The sequence below is a fragment of the Heterocephalus glaber genome, unplaced genomic scaffold (genome assembly GCF_053883595.1).
Source record: "Heterocephalus glaber isolate CG9 unplaced genomic scaffold, H.glaber_assembly_v1.0 deba00001689, whole genome shotgun sequence".
NCBI classification, from domain to species: Eukaryota; Metazoa; Chordata; class Mammalia; order Rodentia; family Bathyergidae; genus Heterocephalus; species Heterocephalus glaber.
This window is the reverse complement of record NW_028258414.1, coordinates 11,917,917-11,934,292: the sequence shown is the minus strand read 5'-3', so window position 1 is coordinate 11,934,292 and position 16,376 is coordinate 11,917,917. Positions and strand designations below refer to the sequence as shown.

General features: G+C 49.6%; 1 long non-coding RNA gene across 1 annotated transcript; it reads left to right on the top strand.

The window, feature by feature from the left end:
* Window positions 1-392: 392 nt before the first annotated feature.
* LOC110344123 (uncharacterized) lies at window positions 393-15,719 on the top strand. Its single transcript, XR_002386438.2, has 3 exons — window positions 393-483; window positions 11,347-11,550; window positions 14,820-15,719. It is a non-coding gene; the product is annotated as an uncharacterized LOC110344123 (long non-coding RNA).
* The last annotated feature ends 657 nt before the right edge of the window (window positions 15,720-16,376 follow it).

Sequence of the window (16,376 nt, the reverse complement as noted above, 5' to 3'; positions counted from 1 at the left end):
GCCAGGGCTGGGGGCAGGGCTTGGGGAGAAACTGAGGCCCGAGTCTGGGTCTGATCTGAGTGTTGGGGCGGGGGGTGGGAGGTCAGGCAGGTGGTTATAGGCCTGTGGGGGCCTGAGCTGTGAAGGTGCACCCGCGATCTCCGAGTGTCCAGGGCGGAAACAGCTCCAGATGCTTCAAGCAGGTTTGATGCAAGGCACTGGTTACGGGGGGCTTAAAGGACAGAGCAGTAGAGGAAGATGGAAAGCTGGTTTTGTCCGGGGGCCTGAGCGCCTGCACTCCAGCAGGGCCCACAGCAGCCCATCTTCCACCCGCCAGCCTCCCGCCGGGGCCTCCTATTGGCCGAACTCGATAGGAAGCCAGCAGCAAGGCAGCCTGGGAAATGTAGTTCTGAGGGTTGCCAGGAGGGAGCGTGTGCCGCTGTGGGCACTGTGTCCTCTGAGTTCCGGAGCTGGACCAGAGAGGATGTGCTGTCTTATTTAAAGGTTAGTTTGGGATCATCTCAACCCCCTTTTGTGGGAGGTAGTGTGATACCAGTTTTATAAGAGAGGCTCCGAGAGGTTAAGTAAATGCCAAGGTTCACACAGCTGGCAAATAACAGGGCGAGATCTGAACCCTCAGCCTTTGCTCCTACACTGTGGGCCAGAGTTCAACTGAGCTGTGGCAGCCAGTCCCACAGGAACCAGGACTTGGGCAGAAGCCAGGAAGCCGGTTAGGCCTAAGTGGGAGGTGGTGGGTGCCCCTGCAGCCTTCGTGGCCCCAAGAAGCTGTGCTCAGGGGGCTGCTAGACACAGAAGTAGCGGAGGTGTCCACTGTCCTCAGGGGATGGGAAGAGGGCTGCTGTCTTGGGGTGCAGGGTTGGGTTTGGGGAGATGGACTGATGACTGCCCACCTTGGAGAGGGAGGCAGAGGCCATGGAGTGCTGCGAGGTGGGACCTGGACAGCAAGGGAGGTCGGCACCCACCAGCTGTGGGGACCAGGCACCTGTGAGTGGGTCCCGGACCACCATCTCTCTGGACCACAGGGATCGTAGGACAATCTGTGGGAGAGAGGATGGCAGACCACAATCCAGAGTGCCAGGCTGGAGGCCCAGCTCTGTCCCCTCCTCCCCGAGTTCCCTTAGGCAGATCGAAGTCACCTTTGGTTTGGGGCCTGGTGGTCCTGCTAGGAAAGTACAACATGGCCACCAATGTCACCTGTAAGGACCATGGCAGACCCTCTGAGGAGGGCTGTGATCACCTGCTGGCTGCCCTGGCCCTCTGTCCCTCTATTCTGACAACACCTCATGTCCCCATATCCCACTTCTCTTAGTCCTTCCAATGGAGGGTCCCCTAGGGCTTCTTTCCAAGTCCTTGATGTCCCAAAGAATCGGACAAAATGCACAGAAAAGACAGCAAAAATGTACATTTACTGAAGGCAGAAAAGGAGTACGCTTTACAGGATGAGAGGAGGCTGGTAAAAAGGCTCACAGCAGCCTGGAGGATAAGGGAAAGGGCCTTTTGTATCCTAAATACCCGGGTTATCTCTCTTTTATGTAAATAAGGAATTGGGAAACACTCAATTGGCAGCACATTGTGTGTAAACTGTCCTATCAAAACACTGGCTTGGCTTCCTGTTCATGTAAATGAAGGGTCAGGAATAGTGTCTTTTGATTGGCTGTACCCACATGCAAATGAAGAATTAAAAAGAGTATCTTCTGATTGGTCCTGTGAACAGCAACAGATTCAAAAGAAGATTGAATATAGCAAGTTTCTGAGTTTGGCCTTAGCTTCCTGTTGGCTGACTGACCTCCTCGTAACCTCTCAGGGGCCATTGAGCTGAGGTTCTTTTTTTTTTTAACTTAATTTCTTTTTATTTTATATGTATATGTTTGTAGTACATAATGTTTACATTCCTTGTGGAGAGTTGGTACATGAACATTGACATCCCTCACATACAGGAGCCTGGGGATTCCTGACTCCTTCTGGTGTTCTTCACACCAGAGGCATTCTGGGAAGGGCTTGCTCCTAGGAAGACTCTCACTTGGGGATTGGTGCAATCAACAAACTTCAGTGGGATTGTTTGGGAGAAGGCATTTCTGCCATTGAGCTAGAATCAGAATCATGACTACGTTCCCAAGCCTCTCCCAAAGCTAGAGCAGACAATTGAACTAGGTTTGGGCCAATAAAATGTTAAAAGAACCTGACATAAATCCTTTGTCCCTTTGTGTTTGCTTTCTTTCTACTTCATGGATTCTGAATGTAGCAGCTGGAGCACAAGCAGCCATATTAGACCATGAAGCAATGCATTAAAGATGGCAGAGGAACTGGATAGAAAGAGGCTAAGATTCTAGTGAATTCATGCTTTTTTTATGACACTAAAGCAAAAACTTATGTCTTCTTTAAGCCATTGTTATTTTAGCATTTGGATATTCATGGTTCAATTTGACTTTCCTTAATAGAGCATTCTCCAAACACAGAATGGTTTTCACATTTTTCATTCCTTTCATTTGTCCCCAGGGCCTTCCCTGATTATGTTCAGCCCCCTTTCCTGGATTTTCCCTGTGAGTCCCCAAGGGCCACCCACCAATCTGGTCTTGGTCCCTTAGTTCTCTGTCTCTTTTGTTCATTTTGGTGCCTTTAGTATCTTATCATATTATTGCTTTTATTTTCTCTTAGGGTAGAAATTTGTGGTCTCTTTTAGTGTAGAGCTGGGAGCTATAGTCTCCTTACTGTGTCAACTATTAGGCTCTGGGGACGTACAGGTGAACAAAACAAAATCACAGTCCTTGCCTCATAGAATTAAGGGTTCAACAGAGGTAAACAGGCTTTCAACAAATAAACAAGTGACTATATAATTACAAAATCCAGGGGCATCCTGTTCAGGTCAGATGCTCAGGGAAGGCCTCTTTGAAGAAGCAGCACTTAGGGTAAGATGGGAAAATGAGAGCAGGCATACAGAGGAAATAGTGCTCTTGCCAAAGAGATAGCAGCATGTGCAAAGGTCCTGGGTACCCAAAGAAATGAATGAGGATGGAAAGCAAGGGGGAAAGTGGAAGGAGAGATCAGAAAGCAAGCCAGAAGCCAGATCACCCAAGAACATGTGGGCATGGCAATAAATCTGGATTTCACTCAAGTAACAAGCAGATTTATGCACCAAGATGATCCATTAAGCTCAGTTCTCCTGCCTGTACCCACAGTGGTTTAAATATGTCTGGAGGAAGGCTGTCCAGGGCTCCCATGAGGCTCCAGGATGCCATCAGCCACCCAGATCCACCATGCTTGTCATGTGACCCAATGTGGCTGTTGGAACTCTAGTCACATCCAGAGCCAGGCAACAGAAGGAAGGTGAGCAAGATCTCTTGGCTGATCCAGCCCGTGAAGGGTTTGCCAGTCCTTGCTAAGAAGCTTCTGCTGACATTGCATTGGCCACTGTGGTTGCAGAGGATGCTGGGAAATGTAGTCTTTTAGCAGCGCACAGTCCCACCATACAGAAATTGACTTCTTTTGGTAAGAAAGATTGAGGAAATGGATGTGTGGTCAGGAATAAGGAGTCTTTTCCAGAGCTGGGCTTTAGGAGGCATTTGCTAAAGTCTTGCCACATAAGATTGAGGGAAGGAAGCCAGACGTGAAGGAACACTACGTCCAGGAAAACCAATCTGTAGGTCAAACCAGAGACTACTCATTGGTGGGCAAAGGCCTCAAGGAACTTTCCGGGGAGCTGGGAATGTTCTAGTGCTTCATCTAGGTGCCAGTTATGGGACAGAGGCTCATGTAAAAATGTAGCAAGGCATCTACCAGACATTTATGTGCCTTACTGCATAAACACTACACTCCGATATTTTTTTAGAAGTATATTCATTCCAAGATTTATATGTCTCCTGGGAATTAATCAAAACACACACACACATACACACACATTTTTTTCTATTTGTTCACTTTGTGGAAGGCTCTAGCATTAGAACAATCACCAAGCTTGCTAGATCTCTTTCATAAGGCTCTGCTCAGGGCCTCTTCTCTGCAAAAATTTCTCTGCTCCCCTAAGCTAGGCATGCCATCTCTCTCCCCTGAGATATCCCCAGCTCTTTGTCCCTTGGTGACATGGCAGACTCTGCCTTGACTTCTCTGCCTTAGCACAAGCCCTGGAGCATGTTTGTTGAACAAATAGATGGCTTTAATGACCTAAGCACTGTCCATGCCAAGACTTTATTCATCTTATGTTCTGGGGGTGGAGAGATAACAACACCAGAGCCCTGTCCACTAGACAACCTGTCCTTGGACCCAGTAGAAGCATTCCAGTAACATAGGCAGTGGGCAGAAGGAGGAGATGGCTTTGTGGGAACACATCCCAGGCAGCTGGGAATGATTGGAGAGGCCAGAGGCAGTGGAAGGAATGAGGTGTGTGCATGCAGGTCTGAGGCCTGAGTGGACACAGGGAGCAGCAAGCCCAGGCCCATAGCGTGGTCCTCCCCCATAGCATGGTTGGTATCTGTCTGCTCAGATGAGAAAACCTTGGAGCCAGGCAGGGTGGCCTCCAGGAAAGCCGGCTTCCTTCCTCCCTCTCCTCTCCCCTCCTCTCTGCTTCTCACAAAGTGGTCCTGAAATGACACTGGGAGCAGCTGCTTAAGCAATTTTGCCAATTAATGGGTCTCTGAAATTAAACCGCCTACACAGTCTGGATGAGCCTTCTCCAGGAGGGACGGCGGCAATTGTCTTCATGATAATCAGGCCTGACTTGCCTTCACACACATTAATACGAAAGCGAAGGCGCCGGGAGAGGTGCCCTTTCTCGGGGAATATCGACAATATCGTAATGAGGCTTGGGGAGAAGGATGCTGAGGCATGGTTCTGCATGCTCAAATCCTTTTCCCTCTGCTGCCAAGAGCTGCCTTGGCTGCAGGCAGCTGGGCAGACAGTAAAGGAATACCAATGCCCCAAGCCAGGCAGGCTGGATGGCCTGGGGAACACACAGCAAAGGGCAGGACGTGCTTAGGAAGGGCAAGCAGGAGGACCTCCTGGGGGAGTGGCCTGGGTGGTGGCAGGAGAGGGAACAAGCCACTGAGTGCCCTCAGCACCGAAGGGCAAAATCCAAAGCACATCGGCCACTGGGCAGCTTTCTTCCCCACCCAGCAGGACCTCGGAATCTTCCTCAACACAGTGACTCCCTGTGACTTCTCCCAGCTGACTAAAGTTAGCACCCAGAAGGAATCTGCTTGCCATCCAAGCTCAGGGTACATACAAGTTTGCTTTTCGCATCTTCCTGGTATTCTCCCAGTGGGCACCGGATTTTTCCAAGGATCAAAGACTTAGAGGCAGAATTGCAAAGATGGAAATTCAAGAGAGGTGTACAGATGTTGGGCTGCAGAGTTATCTAGATCCCTGTGAGATGAGGACATTTCCAGCTATCCAATATCTACAAAATGATAGCTGTCCTGTATGCTTCCTTCTTCGGTTTTTCTTAGCCCTTGTGTTGGGCCCCCATTTTGCACACTGAGAACCTGAGGCCTAGGGAGCCACACAGCTGGCCCCAGGGGACAGTGACTGAATGGCAGAGCTTGGACTGGAACTCAAATCTCTACACTTTCCACCCCATTGATCTATTCTGGGTCCTATAGGGTTAGTGCAGAAGTTAGCAGAGCAAAGTTCTCTGCATGCTGAGTGTCTCAGCTGCCTGGATTCTGAGAGCAGGGAAAGAGGGGAAGGAGGAGGCAAGGGTCTTGAGGGAATGGGCAGCAGCTTCACCAACCTGATTCAACCAGGATTTCAGCCCTTCCTGTGAGCCCAGTGGCCTCTGGAGCATGTTGTGACTGTAGGAGCTCGGCAGAGCATCCCATTGCCTCGGTGTCCCTGGGAGCTTCCTGCAGCTGTGGCACAGCCACTGGCCAGACCCTTGAAGTGCCCTTTCCAGATTGGCTCTGACACCCACAGCTGCTAAGGCCATGTAGTTCTCCAGTGGCCCAGTGAGGACAGGGAGGCTAGCCCACCTGCCATGGGCCACCCTGGTGCCCATCACAGAGACAAGGGCTTTGTTACCTGGGAGGGCACCATGATTTGCCTGCCCACAATGGCATCCTCTGCCCTTGCCTGGAGCTGCCCAGCTGTGGCACCAGCACCCAGGGGGCAGGGCTGCTACACCATCAGCTCCATCTATTCTCTCTCCCTCTCTCAATTCTTGGCGAGGTAATTATTTTTGGGAGTGGGATACTTGCTTAAACCCTCAAGTAATACATGACCATAAATGACTATGCCAAACCCCTGCTAAATATAGCACATCATTATCCATAGCTAAATGGCATAGCTATTTGTTTCTTTCTTCTGTCTGTGATTGTGTGTATACATTTACTTTTGGAGGGAAGGTGTTTGACCTCAGTTGGTTTTTGCTCCAGTGAGTTTAAACCCAGCGTGCGTGTGCCCCCCCCCACACACACAGTTCTACCTGACAGGGCCATGCTGGGCTCAGAGGTGATCCCAAGGGCTCGGATTTAGGGACCTCGACACCCACATTTACTGGCTCTTTGCCCACTTCTCTGGCTCTGAGGCACATTCCCCCATTCTTCATTAGTTAACTTTCCTTGTGCAGGTCCTATGGCTGAGGGCTTCCCTCAACCATAGGACCTGCAACCTGAGGGAGTAGGTACTCTTAGTAACCCTGTTTTTCAGTTGGGAGAAACTGAGGCAACCAAGAGCATCTGTACAGAGCCACTCATTATTTGCCTTCTCTGCACTCCCCTCCACCCTGTGACATTGATACCTCAGTGATGTCCTCAGTAGAGTAGGTCCCTAGATCAGGTGGGAGAACAGCCAGACTCAGCCCTGAAAGCAGGCCATCTGTGACCCTGACTTCTTTGCTCAGCCCTATGATAAGCAGAAATGGACTGTGGTGGACATGACCAACTGTGTAGAAGACGTACACATTCCCTGCTCACATGGGAGGGTGCTGCTCAGCCACGGACTACATCTCCCAGGATCCTTTGCAACAACTCTGGCATGTGACTGGCATCTACCAATGGAGAGGAGCCAGGGATTTAGACCTTGGTGCCCTTCTTCACCTCCCTCCCTCATCAGCTAAGTGATACAGAGGATTCTGAAGCCTTAGAGCAGGCAGAGCCACCAGATGGGTGGAACCAGGGTTCCAGAATCACCACATGGAGGCAAGCTGCTTATCAACCAGAAACATCCCCTTAGAGCAGGAAATAAGCAAATAAATGTACTTTGTGCTAAGTCCCTGATGATTTCAAGTTTGATAAAGCACTTAGCAACAGCCTCACCCAAACATGACCCATGGCCAGCAAAGTGCCCAAGATTCCTAAGGCTTTGTTCTCACCTGCATTTGACCAGGGCGCCCCGGCCTAGGAGACCCCAGCGAATCCCAGGAAGGCCTGTGGCATCTTGTCCTCATTTATAGATGCTGCAGTGGAGGCCCAGAGGGCAGCAATGTGTCTGTGGCATCATCATGGGCCGGTCTGGAGCTCAGGAGGTGAAGGCTGAAGGGCAGTCAGCACCACCCAGCTACAGGAGTGCGTGATGCTCCATGCAAGAGAGCAGAGAGGCAAGGCTTGAAGACACTTCTGTGCGGGTGTCTGGAGGTCTCTGTGAGCTTCCTGCCATGCAAACTCCTCCTCCCATCCTTCCTGACCCTTCCTCTCCCAACTCCCCTGGGGACCAGGTAGGACTGGGCTTTTCCAAGGTGGGCTGATGGAGGCGGGACCCCAGGAGGAAACCCACTTCCAGGCCCTGCCCTGGGCTCCAAGGACCACACTGGCTCCAACAGCCAAAGTGCTGGGAGAAACCTGGCCTCTGAGAAAGAAAGGCAGCAAGCACAATGTTTTATTAGTGCTCCAGACATTTATTTCCTGAGTTAACAACAATAATAAACTCGTTTACAGCTGTGAGTTTCATTGCCTCCCCATGGGGCGCCCACCTGCTGCCACCCACTGTCGGCGTGTTTGCGGCTCGGAGCACAGAGGGCAGCCTGGCAGCTGGCACAGGTGGGCTCTGCCTCCCAGCAGCTGGGTGGGCTGGGTGGGCTGGGTGGGTCCCCGGGTAGGACCAGGAGCAGTGCTTCTGCCTCAGGGCACTTACCTGCAGAAATTCAAAATAATGGCAAGGTACAGCTGCCCTTCCTACAGCACGGGAGCTCGGGTGCAGGCTTTTAGGACAAAGTCATTCCCAGGTGTGGCAGCCACCTTTTTAGTGCCCTGCCCAGCAACCTCACTGCCTCCTCTAGGCCTAGCCTGGCTCTCACTCTCCCTCCAGTGACAACCACGTGGGACCCTGCAGGCTTTTATCTCCCAGTCTAGCTGGGAAGAGCTGTCAATCTCTTTTTCCTTTCCTGTTCTCACTATGGTGGTCCCTGGTCCCCTTCATCATAACACTGGCGGCATGGACCATAGTAACACAGCTGGTGTTGCTCAGGGGCTGCGCCTTGTCCTGTGACTCTTCTCTGGACCAGGAGCCATGGCAGATGCCGAGAGAACAGAGATGGGGGAGAAGGATGCTATGAATTAATGAAGATATGACTCTCCTTATGGTGTTGTAGTTCTTTAAAAATTCACTCAAAATAACCATGCTCCTGGGGCTGTGAACTCCCTCCCAGGTTCTAATTGCTCCTTTGTGCCTCATCCTCCAGCTCTGCACAATTTGCTTTGCTTGCTATTTCTTTGAAGTGTTCCAGAGTTTTCTCTGAGCAGGATAGGGGCAGGGGACAGGACAGGTGGGAGGGGTGTGAGGATCTTTGCAATCTCCTCGCCCAGGGGTTCTCAAGAGCTTGACTGTGCATGGAATCCCAGGAGGATAGGTACACAGCCGGCTGCCAATTCCTAGGTCTGGGATGGGGACAGAGACCGTGCATTTCCAGGGATGCTGATAATGTTGGTCCCTGGGCCACATTTTGAGCTCCTGCACCCAGGGTTCTGGTAGAAGAGCTCTGGGGTTCATTAGAGTCAAGCTCAAATCCAGCTCTGTGTAGGTTACTCAGAACTCTGAGCTTACAGACACACATCTCTCATCACAGGAATGGTGCAGATGATCATGAGCTGAGCGCTGGGCCGGGTTCTTGGTCTGGTGTCCTCTTATCATCCCCCCAATAGCACAGAAAGAGGTCAGCATTTTGAAGGGCTCCACTTTACAGATGGAGAAATGGAGGTGCGCGAGTTAGCAAAAGTTCCAAGTTCACGGTGCTCCCTGCAGGTGGGAGTGGAAGAGATTTAGGAGAGATCTGACTGGAGTGCTCATGGAGCTGGGATAACACCCCTGGGTTACTAGGATGGTTTGGGAATTCATTACAGGATGCACAAAAAGCACCCAGCGTCGGGCCTGGCAGTGCCATCCAGCTCCCATGAGACCCTACAGGAGGCTGAGCGGGTGGGAGACGGAGCTGGGCTCTCTGATGTCCCAGCCTCCAGATAGATCCCACCAGGGAGGGAGGAAGGAAGCAGGAAGTGGTAGGTGAAGTGTCCAGGGACAAAGCCAAAAGAAGCAGCTTCAGCTCTGCCTGCACCAGGTCCAGGTCAGAGTGGGAGGGCCATGGTCTATTTCTGACATGCAGAGATGGATCAGCCCACTGCCAGGGCTGGGCCCAAGTCTCCTGGTCTGTGAGGAGAGAGTATCGTCCTAGGCAGAGGCCCTATGCATATCCCAGGAACTCTGGGATGCCCTCTAAGAGCACCTGAGAAAGACACAAGGTCTTACCCTCCCTGTCCTGGCAGTTGGCTGTGCCCAACCACGTAGTGATTCTTTTTTTTTGGTACTGGGGATCGAACTAGGGTCCTTGCGCTTGCGCACCAGGCAGTGAAACCACTGAGCTAACTCCCCGGCCCACGTAGTAATTCTAAAAGTATTTTCTGTAGAAACTGTCATCTGATCACAGTCAGAACCAGCCCAGATGCAGAGACAGAGATCTTTCTTTCTTTCCTTCCTTCTTTCCCTTCCCTTTCCTTCCTTCCTTCCTTCCTTCCTTCCTTCCTTCCTTCCTTCCTTCCTTCCTTCCTTCCTTCCCTCCCTCCTTCCTTCTTTCTTTCTTTCTTTCTTCCTTCCTTCCTTCCTTTCTTTCTTTCTTTCTTTCTTTCTTTCTTTCTTTCTTTCTTTCTTTCTTTCTTTCTTTCCTTCATTATTTTTTGCAGTATTGGAGGTTGAACTCAGGGTCTTTGCACTGAGCTACACCCCTAGCCTTTTTGAAATTTTTTATTCTGAAACAGAACCTCACTAAGTGACTAAGTTGCCCACACTGGGCTAGAACTTGCAGTCCTCCTGTCTCAGCCTTCCAGAGTGCTGGGATTACAGGCATGTGCTGCCACACTTGGCTTCTGTTTTTGCATACCATTTCTCACTCTGCTTTACAACTGCCATCCTGCTGGTCCTACACCTCCATTACTGCCATCATCATCCAAAGCAAGCCCACTCACACATGCTCTAAGATAGGTGTTGTGGGGCACAACTTGCAAGCAGAGAAGGACCAAGGGTGGGGCACAGCCACTGCACCCTGGGAGCTATTCAGGCTGGGCTCCAGGTCTGTCTGCACCCACCGTGGGAAGACACGCACCTCATTGTATCCCACCTTATAAGTGGAGAGGGGTGCAGGGTGTGTCTCGTCAGCCAAAGGAAAGCAGGATCTTCCTGGTAAGAAAGAGGCTTTGCTGCTGAGGTGGCACCCAGATCTCCCTGTGGGGCTGCTGTCTTGGGGATGAGCCTGGAGGGCCATTTAGATTTGCTGTCCTAAACCATGGCCATCAGGGAGGAGAAGCCACCATCCCTTTCCCCACAAAGGCTTTCTCATTAACCACTTTTCAAGGAGGGCGAGGGGCACCCAGTGAACAAGTCCCCATGGCAGGGGCATCAGTGCCAACCTTCCTGGGCCAAGTAACCTAGGAGCCATTGGTCATTGTGTCTGCTGCTTCTTATGGCACTGCCTTCCTCCTCCTCCTCCTCCTCCTCCTCCTCCTCCTCTTCCTCACTGCCCCAAAGTACATCTACCATTGAGCACTGTTAATCAGAAGAAATTGAAACTCTGCTTTGAAAATGTCACTGCTCCTTTGGACACCATGAGGGTCAGGCAGGGTATCACTAACCATCAGAAAGCATCCTGGCTTCAGACTGCACCAGGGACAGAGGCTTCCATTAGGGATACATAGAACCCTACTCTCACTGGCTGTGCCACCTGGGTGGGTCATGTAAGTCTCTGTGTCCTTGGATCTGTATAATGGGAACAACGGCAGGACCTCCCCTGATGTTCCACAGGTGATGTGTGACAAGAACCTGGTGTGGGATAGATGTTTGTGTGGAATCCGTGGAGAGAAGAAATTCAGGTAATAATTCTCCTCTATATTTAATAGGACTTCACAGTTTTCAAAGCATTTTTTAAATCCATTGCAGGGCTGATTACTGGATTCCTAAATGGGGAAAGAAAGCTCTGGGGAACAGGGTCTCTGGCCCTCCAGGGATTTCACCACAGGATTCTGACTGCTGCCATTTTAGAGTTCTGGTTCTATCAGGAACAGAGTTTGAATTAAACAGCAATTGCTCTTTAACGACCTTGGAGCACCTTTTGCCACAAGTGTATGGACCAATACAGCCCAGGTAACTCACTTTCCTTTCTTCCAAAATTGAATCCCTCAAGATTCACACCTTGGGGGAGCGGAGTGTTTCCTTGGCAACAGATGACTAATTTAGAAGTCCTGTGAACAGGTGGGAGACAGGAACGGACAAAAGAAGCAACATGGGCAGGTGTCAAGTTAAAACAGCAACAGGCTTTTGACAGACTCGGGGGTATACACTGGAGGGAGAATAGGCAGGGAGAGATCTCAGCTCCGGGAGCCCAGTGTGATACTCAAATCTGGCAGCTGGCCAGATGCAGGGCTTCCAAAAGGTGAGCTTGGCAGGTAGGTCAACCTAAGGAAAGCTTGGGCAGATCAGGACCCTGCCCCAGATTCATGACCTCAGTTCTCAGCCAGCTTTCTGTGGGTCACATGGGCTTGGTCCTAGGCTTCTAGTTTTCTCCCTAGGGCTTCTGCTGCAGCTGATTTCCAGCCACTTCTGGTGTCCTACAATGTGCAGTTCCTCTTATGCCAGTCTCTCTGTCCAAATTCTGCCCATCCTCCCAAGGCCCAGGTCAGAGCCTGTCTCTGGCCTTCTTGATGCCACCAGCACAGGGCATGCTCCTCTCACCATCTTCATCTCCTGCTGTTGCCAGCTGAGCTCGATGCACCTCCAGAGACCAAAAGCAGAGCGTTCAGACAGGCTTAAGGATCAGGAACCTTGTGGTGGGACTGAAATCATTAACTCCATGTTGCTTCATCCACTAAGCCAACCATAGGCACAAAGATTCTCAGCCTGCAGCCTCATCAGAACCACCAAGAAAGCCTTAAACAATGCTGAGGCCTAACCCTGCCCTGGATCATTGAAACCAAGCATCGTGGGACAACTAAGTCATTTCAAGTGCTCCTGGGGTGATTCTGATGCACCCTGAAGACAGGAATCACAGCAATGGGCATTCCTCATGCTTAGCTATGAAAGGGCCTTTTTCTAATGCAGTAAGGGTTCAATATATGGTAGCTATTGTTGTTCTTTTGTTCCTTTTTCTTTCTCTCCTCCTCCAGAAATGGAAACAAACAATCCAAGACTGGACGTAGGCTTAAACTGGCCAAATACCCAGGGAGAGTTGCCAAGGATGCCAAATACATATATAGCCACTCCTCTATAACATGCTCTTGGCAGGCATTGCTAATCAATTGCAGCACAGAATTGAACCAATGTCCTTATACTGTTCCATTGTTCTGGACTCCAGGTAGCTCCTGTCAAGTGGAATTTGCATCCTAGTTGAAACCTATCTGGTCCCCTGATAGAAGGGCAGAGATGGTGGTGATAGCCCCTGATATTTTAGTTTTTTCTTAACTGTGCTGTGGGCTCCTTAGGGTCTAGCCTGAGATTGGAAAGACAATTCCAAGTTTGTTCAAAGTTAATTTGTTTCTTCTTCTTTTCTTAGAAACTGGGTGCTGTTTTCTGTTGTCTCTCCTGGTGACCTAGGATAAGGAAAGTTGGATAGTGAGGAGTATACCGCCAGATCAGGATGCCTGTGTGCTTTTAGCAAAGCTGACTGTGTTGTTGATTTTTCCACCACTTAAACATGTATTGAAAGCCTCTGAGTCATGGGACTCCTCATGATCTTTCTTCCTAAAGGCCAGACTACAGGCTTGATAGGGGGCTGACCAACATTAGCTCCACTTTTCAAACTATGTACCAAATCCCCTTGATTATTCTAACCCTGAAATGCAAGTCTGCATCTCAGCCTGACTTTCCAGCCTGACCTTCTCCTGTACCCACCACGTTCTGCCGCACCATTGCTGTGTTCTCCTGAATATGTGCATCTTCCTTCTTTTTGCCAGCACTTGAAACGCCTTTGCTTTCATTTCTGTCTGCCTAGATCTACCTACATGTAGAGAGCTACATGTAAAGACCTACTGAGGCTTCCGTGTCACATACTGTCCTGGATCTCTCTCTCCCCTAATCTCCTATTGTGCTCAAGATGTCCTATTAGCCAAGACAAGCACATGACCATAGATGCTCCTCAAGTTATGATGAAGTTACATCCTCATAAGCCCGTCATAAGTTCAAAATATTGTAAGTGACAAATGCACTTAATCCAGCAACAAATACACAATATGGATTGCTTTCTTTCATGATTATGTGGCTGACTAGGAGCTACAGCTTCTACATGTACTGACCAGTATTATGACAGCATATTGTACTGCATATCAGTAGCCTAAGAAAATATCAATATTCAAAGTATGGTTTCTACTAAGTGTACATTACTTTCACACCATGATGAAGTTTAAAAATTATAAGTCAAACCATTATAAAACAGGGGTGGCCTGTACTCCTTAAGCTTCTGCCAAGGGCCAGGCACTGTCCTAGGCTGCAGCTTTAGGAATCTGATTTTATTTAGTCTTAGCAGTAGTTTTATTTCTTAGATCTTATCATCCTCATTTCAGTAACTTTCCCAGGTCAATGATTATCTAAGGTAACAGAGATTTTAAGAGGCAAAGTTCACATCTATGCCTTTCCAGGGTCTGTTCTTTCTTCCATCTTCCTCTATTTCCACAGGAGAATTTCCCCTTGTCTCCCTTGTACATAGGATTTGGACTCAGATAAGCTAGATTCAAGGCCCAGACCACCTATTTTATTGCTTTGTTTGGGTAATTTACTTAACTTCTCTATTTTGTTTCTGAAATAATCCCCACCCATCCTAGTCCATAGATCAGAGAGCTTCTCTCCTTGGGTGTAAGTCTCTTGGGATGAGGCCTTGTTATACCCATCTTTGTACTGCATAGTACTTGATTGGCACTGGGCCTGTCCCAGTAAACACTCCATACAGCCTTGTAATTCAAGGAAATGAAATTGAATGAGTTGACATGCCAGGGAAAAAATCCAAACACTTATTTTTTGGGTCCAGAATTGATTGCTCCCAACAACATCACCTGGAGAGGATTTTGGTCACACTCACTGGTAACTGATTTTCTGTTTGCTTTGTTTAGCAAATTCCTTCACAGAGAGACTGAAAGGGAGCCTGGGAAGGCAGGGGAAGGGTGTGGGAAGATGCTGGAATCTGAGAAGGCGCTCAGATTGTTGGTTGAACATACTGCTGTCTGTGTGGAAAATGTTCACAGCAGTTACAACTTTGGATGAATATGCATTAGCGGCGGTGCTGCAATTGGCCCGCGTGCGCCACGCTACACTTAGAGACTTGGCAAGATGGGTAATTATCTCCACATTATGTGCCTTGTCTCTTTCTCTTCTTAATTAAGTAACTAATCTGGTGGAGGAGAGCTCTGTTTGTGTTTGTTTGGCAGGTGCAGCCTCGTGACAGTTGTCTGGAGAAGTTTCTTGGAAATTTATGAGACTTTCAAAACACAAACTGCTCGGAGCCGAGCCGACCTGCTGGAGACTGGGAGAATCAGAGGCAGGTCTGACCTGGAGCCCAACAACATGACGACCCCGGTCCTTGCACATGGAGTGGCTCCTGCCAGTGGGGCTCACCAGCAGCACTGACCTTCCAGGTTGCCCCCAGGTTAGCAGGAGCAGGTTGCTCCAAAAGATAAATGTCCCTCTCAGGCTGGGGATTTAGCTCAGTGGTTCCGCCACCTGCCTCGCAAGTGGAAGGTCCGGAGTTCGATCCCCAGTACCAAAAAAAAAAAGAAAAGTGTTCCTCTCCTCCTGGGAAGAAGGGAGGTCAGAGACCATAATTAGAATAACAATGCATGCTCCTTTCTTCCTTGTTTCCTTCTACAGTTCTGTATTTGAGCAGACCCCTCCCCAAAGCCCTATCAAGCTATCTGTAAAGAAATTGATTAAACAGTTTAAGAGCTGGCCACTTATTGAATAATGATCACACCATTCACAGTAAAACGTGCTGGCATGATGTGCATGGCTGGGCTGGATTGAATGAACCTAAAGTCCTTGTCCTGTGACCCAGAGCGCTGCAGAGTGGTGTGTGGACCATGACTTTAATGGCTCCTCCAGGCTTCACAGTGTAGCCTGATCCAGAGGGTGAAGGACAGCGCAGCTTCTTTTGGAGTCCATGGGTTAGCTGCACAAGACAGGTGAGAATGAGCCAGGCACACCCAGGGAGGGAAAATGAAGGAGCTACCAAAGCTGTGCGAGTGGCCACAGTGTACGTCACAAGCATGTCTGTCAATCATCGGGAGATTACTCTGAGCAAACCCAAATGCACAACGCAGTCAGAGGCAGCTGTGGGCTGCTGTGCTCAGCCAGCTGCATGGCCCAAGGCGCCCTTGCTTTGACCCTTGAGTTCTGGCTTTCTATTGGAAATGGGGGGGCTTGTTTTCTGTGTAGTTCTAGGCACTATGTCTCCCACACTTGCCAGTTCAATGAACTAAGCTGCCAAACTCCTCTCTTTAGAGGCCCATGCCAGGGAGACAGGGTGTGCTACAGAGTCTGAATGCTCCCCAAAATTCTGGACCCTCAACCAAACCCTAATCTTCATGCCACTGTGCAAGGATTTTGCAGATGGGAGCAAGGTCTCCAATCAGTTGATTTAAAGACAAGGAGATTATTGGGTGGGCCTGACCTGATCACACAGGCCCTCAGCAGTGCAGGGTGTGTCCCCAACTGGTTGCAGAAGAGAAAGTCTGAGGTATGCAGTGTGACAAGATTTCCTTCCATAAACCATTTCTGGATTGGAAGTGGAGAAGTCCAGAGGCAAGAAAACAGAAAACAAAGACACCAGAGAATAGAGATCACTCCCAAAGCCACAAGAAATCATATTCTGCCAAACAACAAGAATGAGTTTGAAAGTGGATTTTCCCCAAAGACCTACAGAGGAGTACTCAGGCTGTCCACCCTGATGTCACTTGTGTTAGACCCTGAGCAGGGAACTCATCAACACT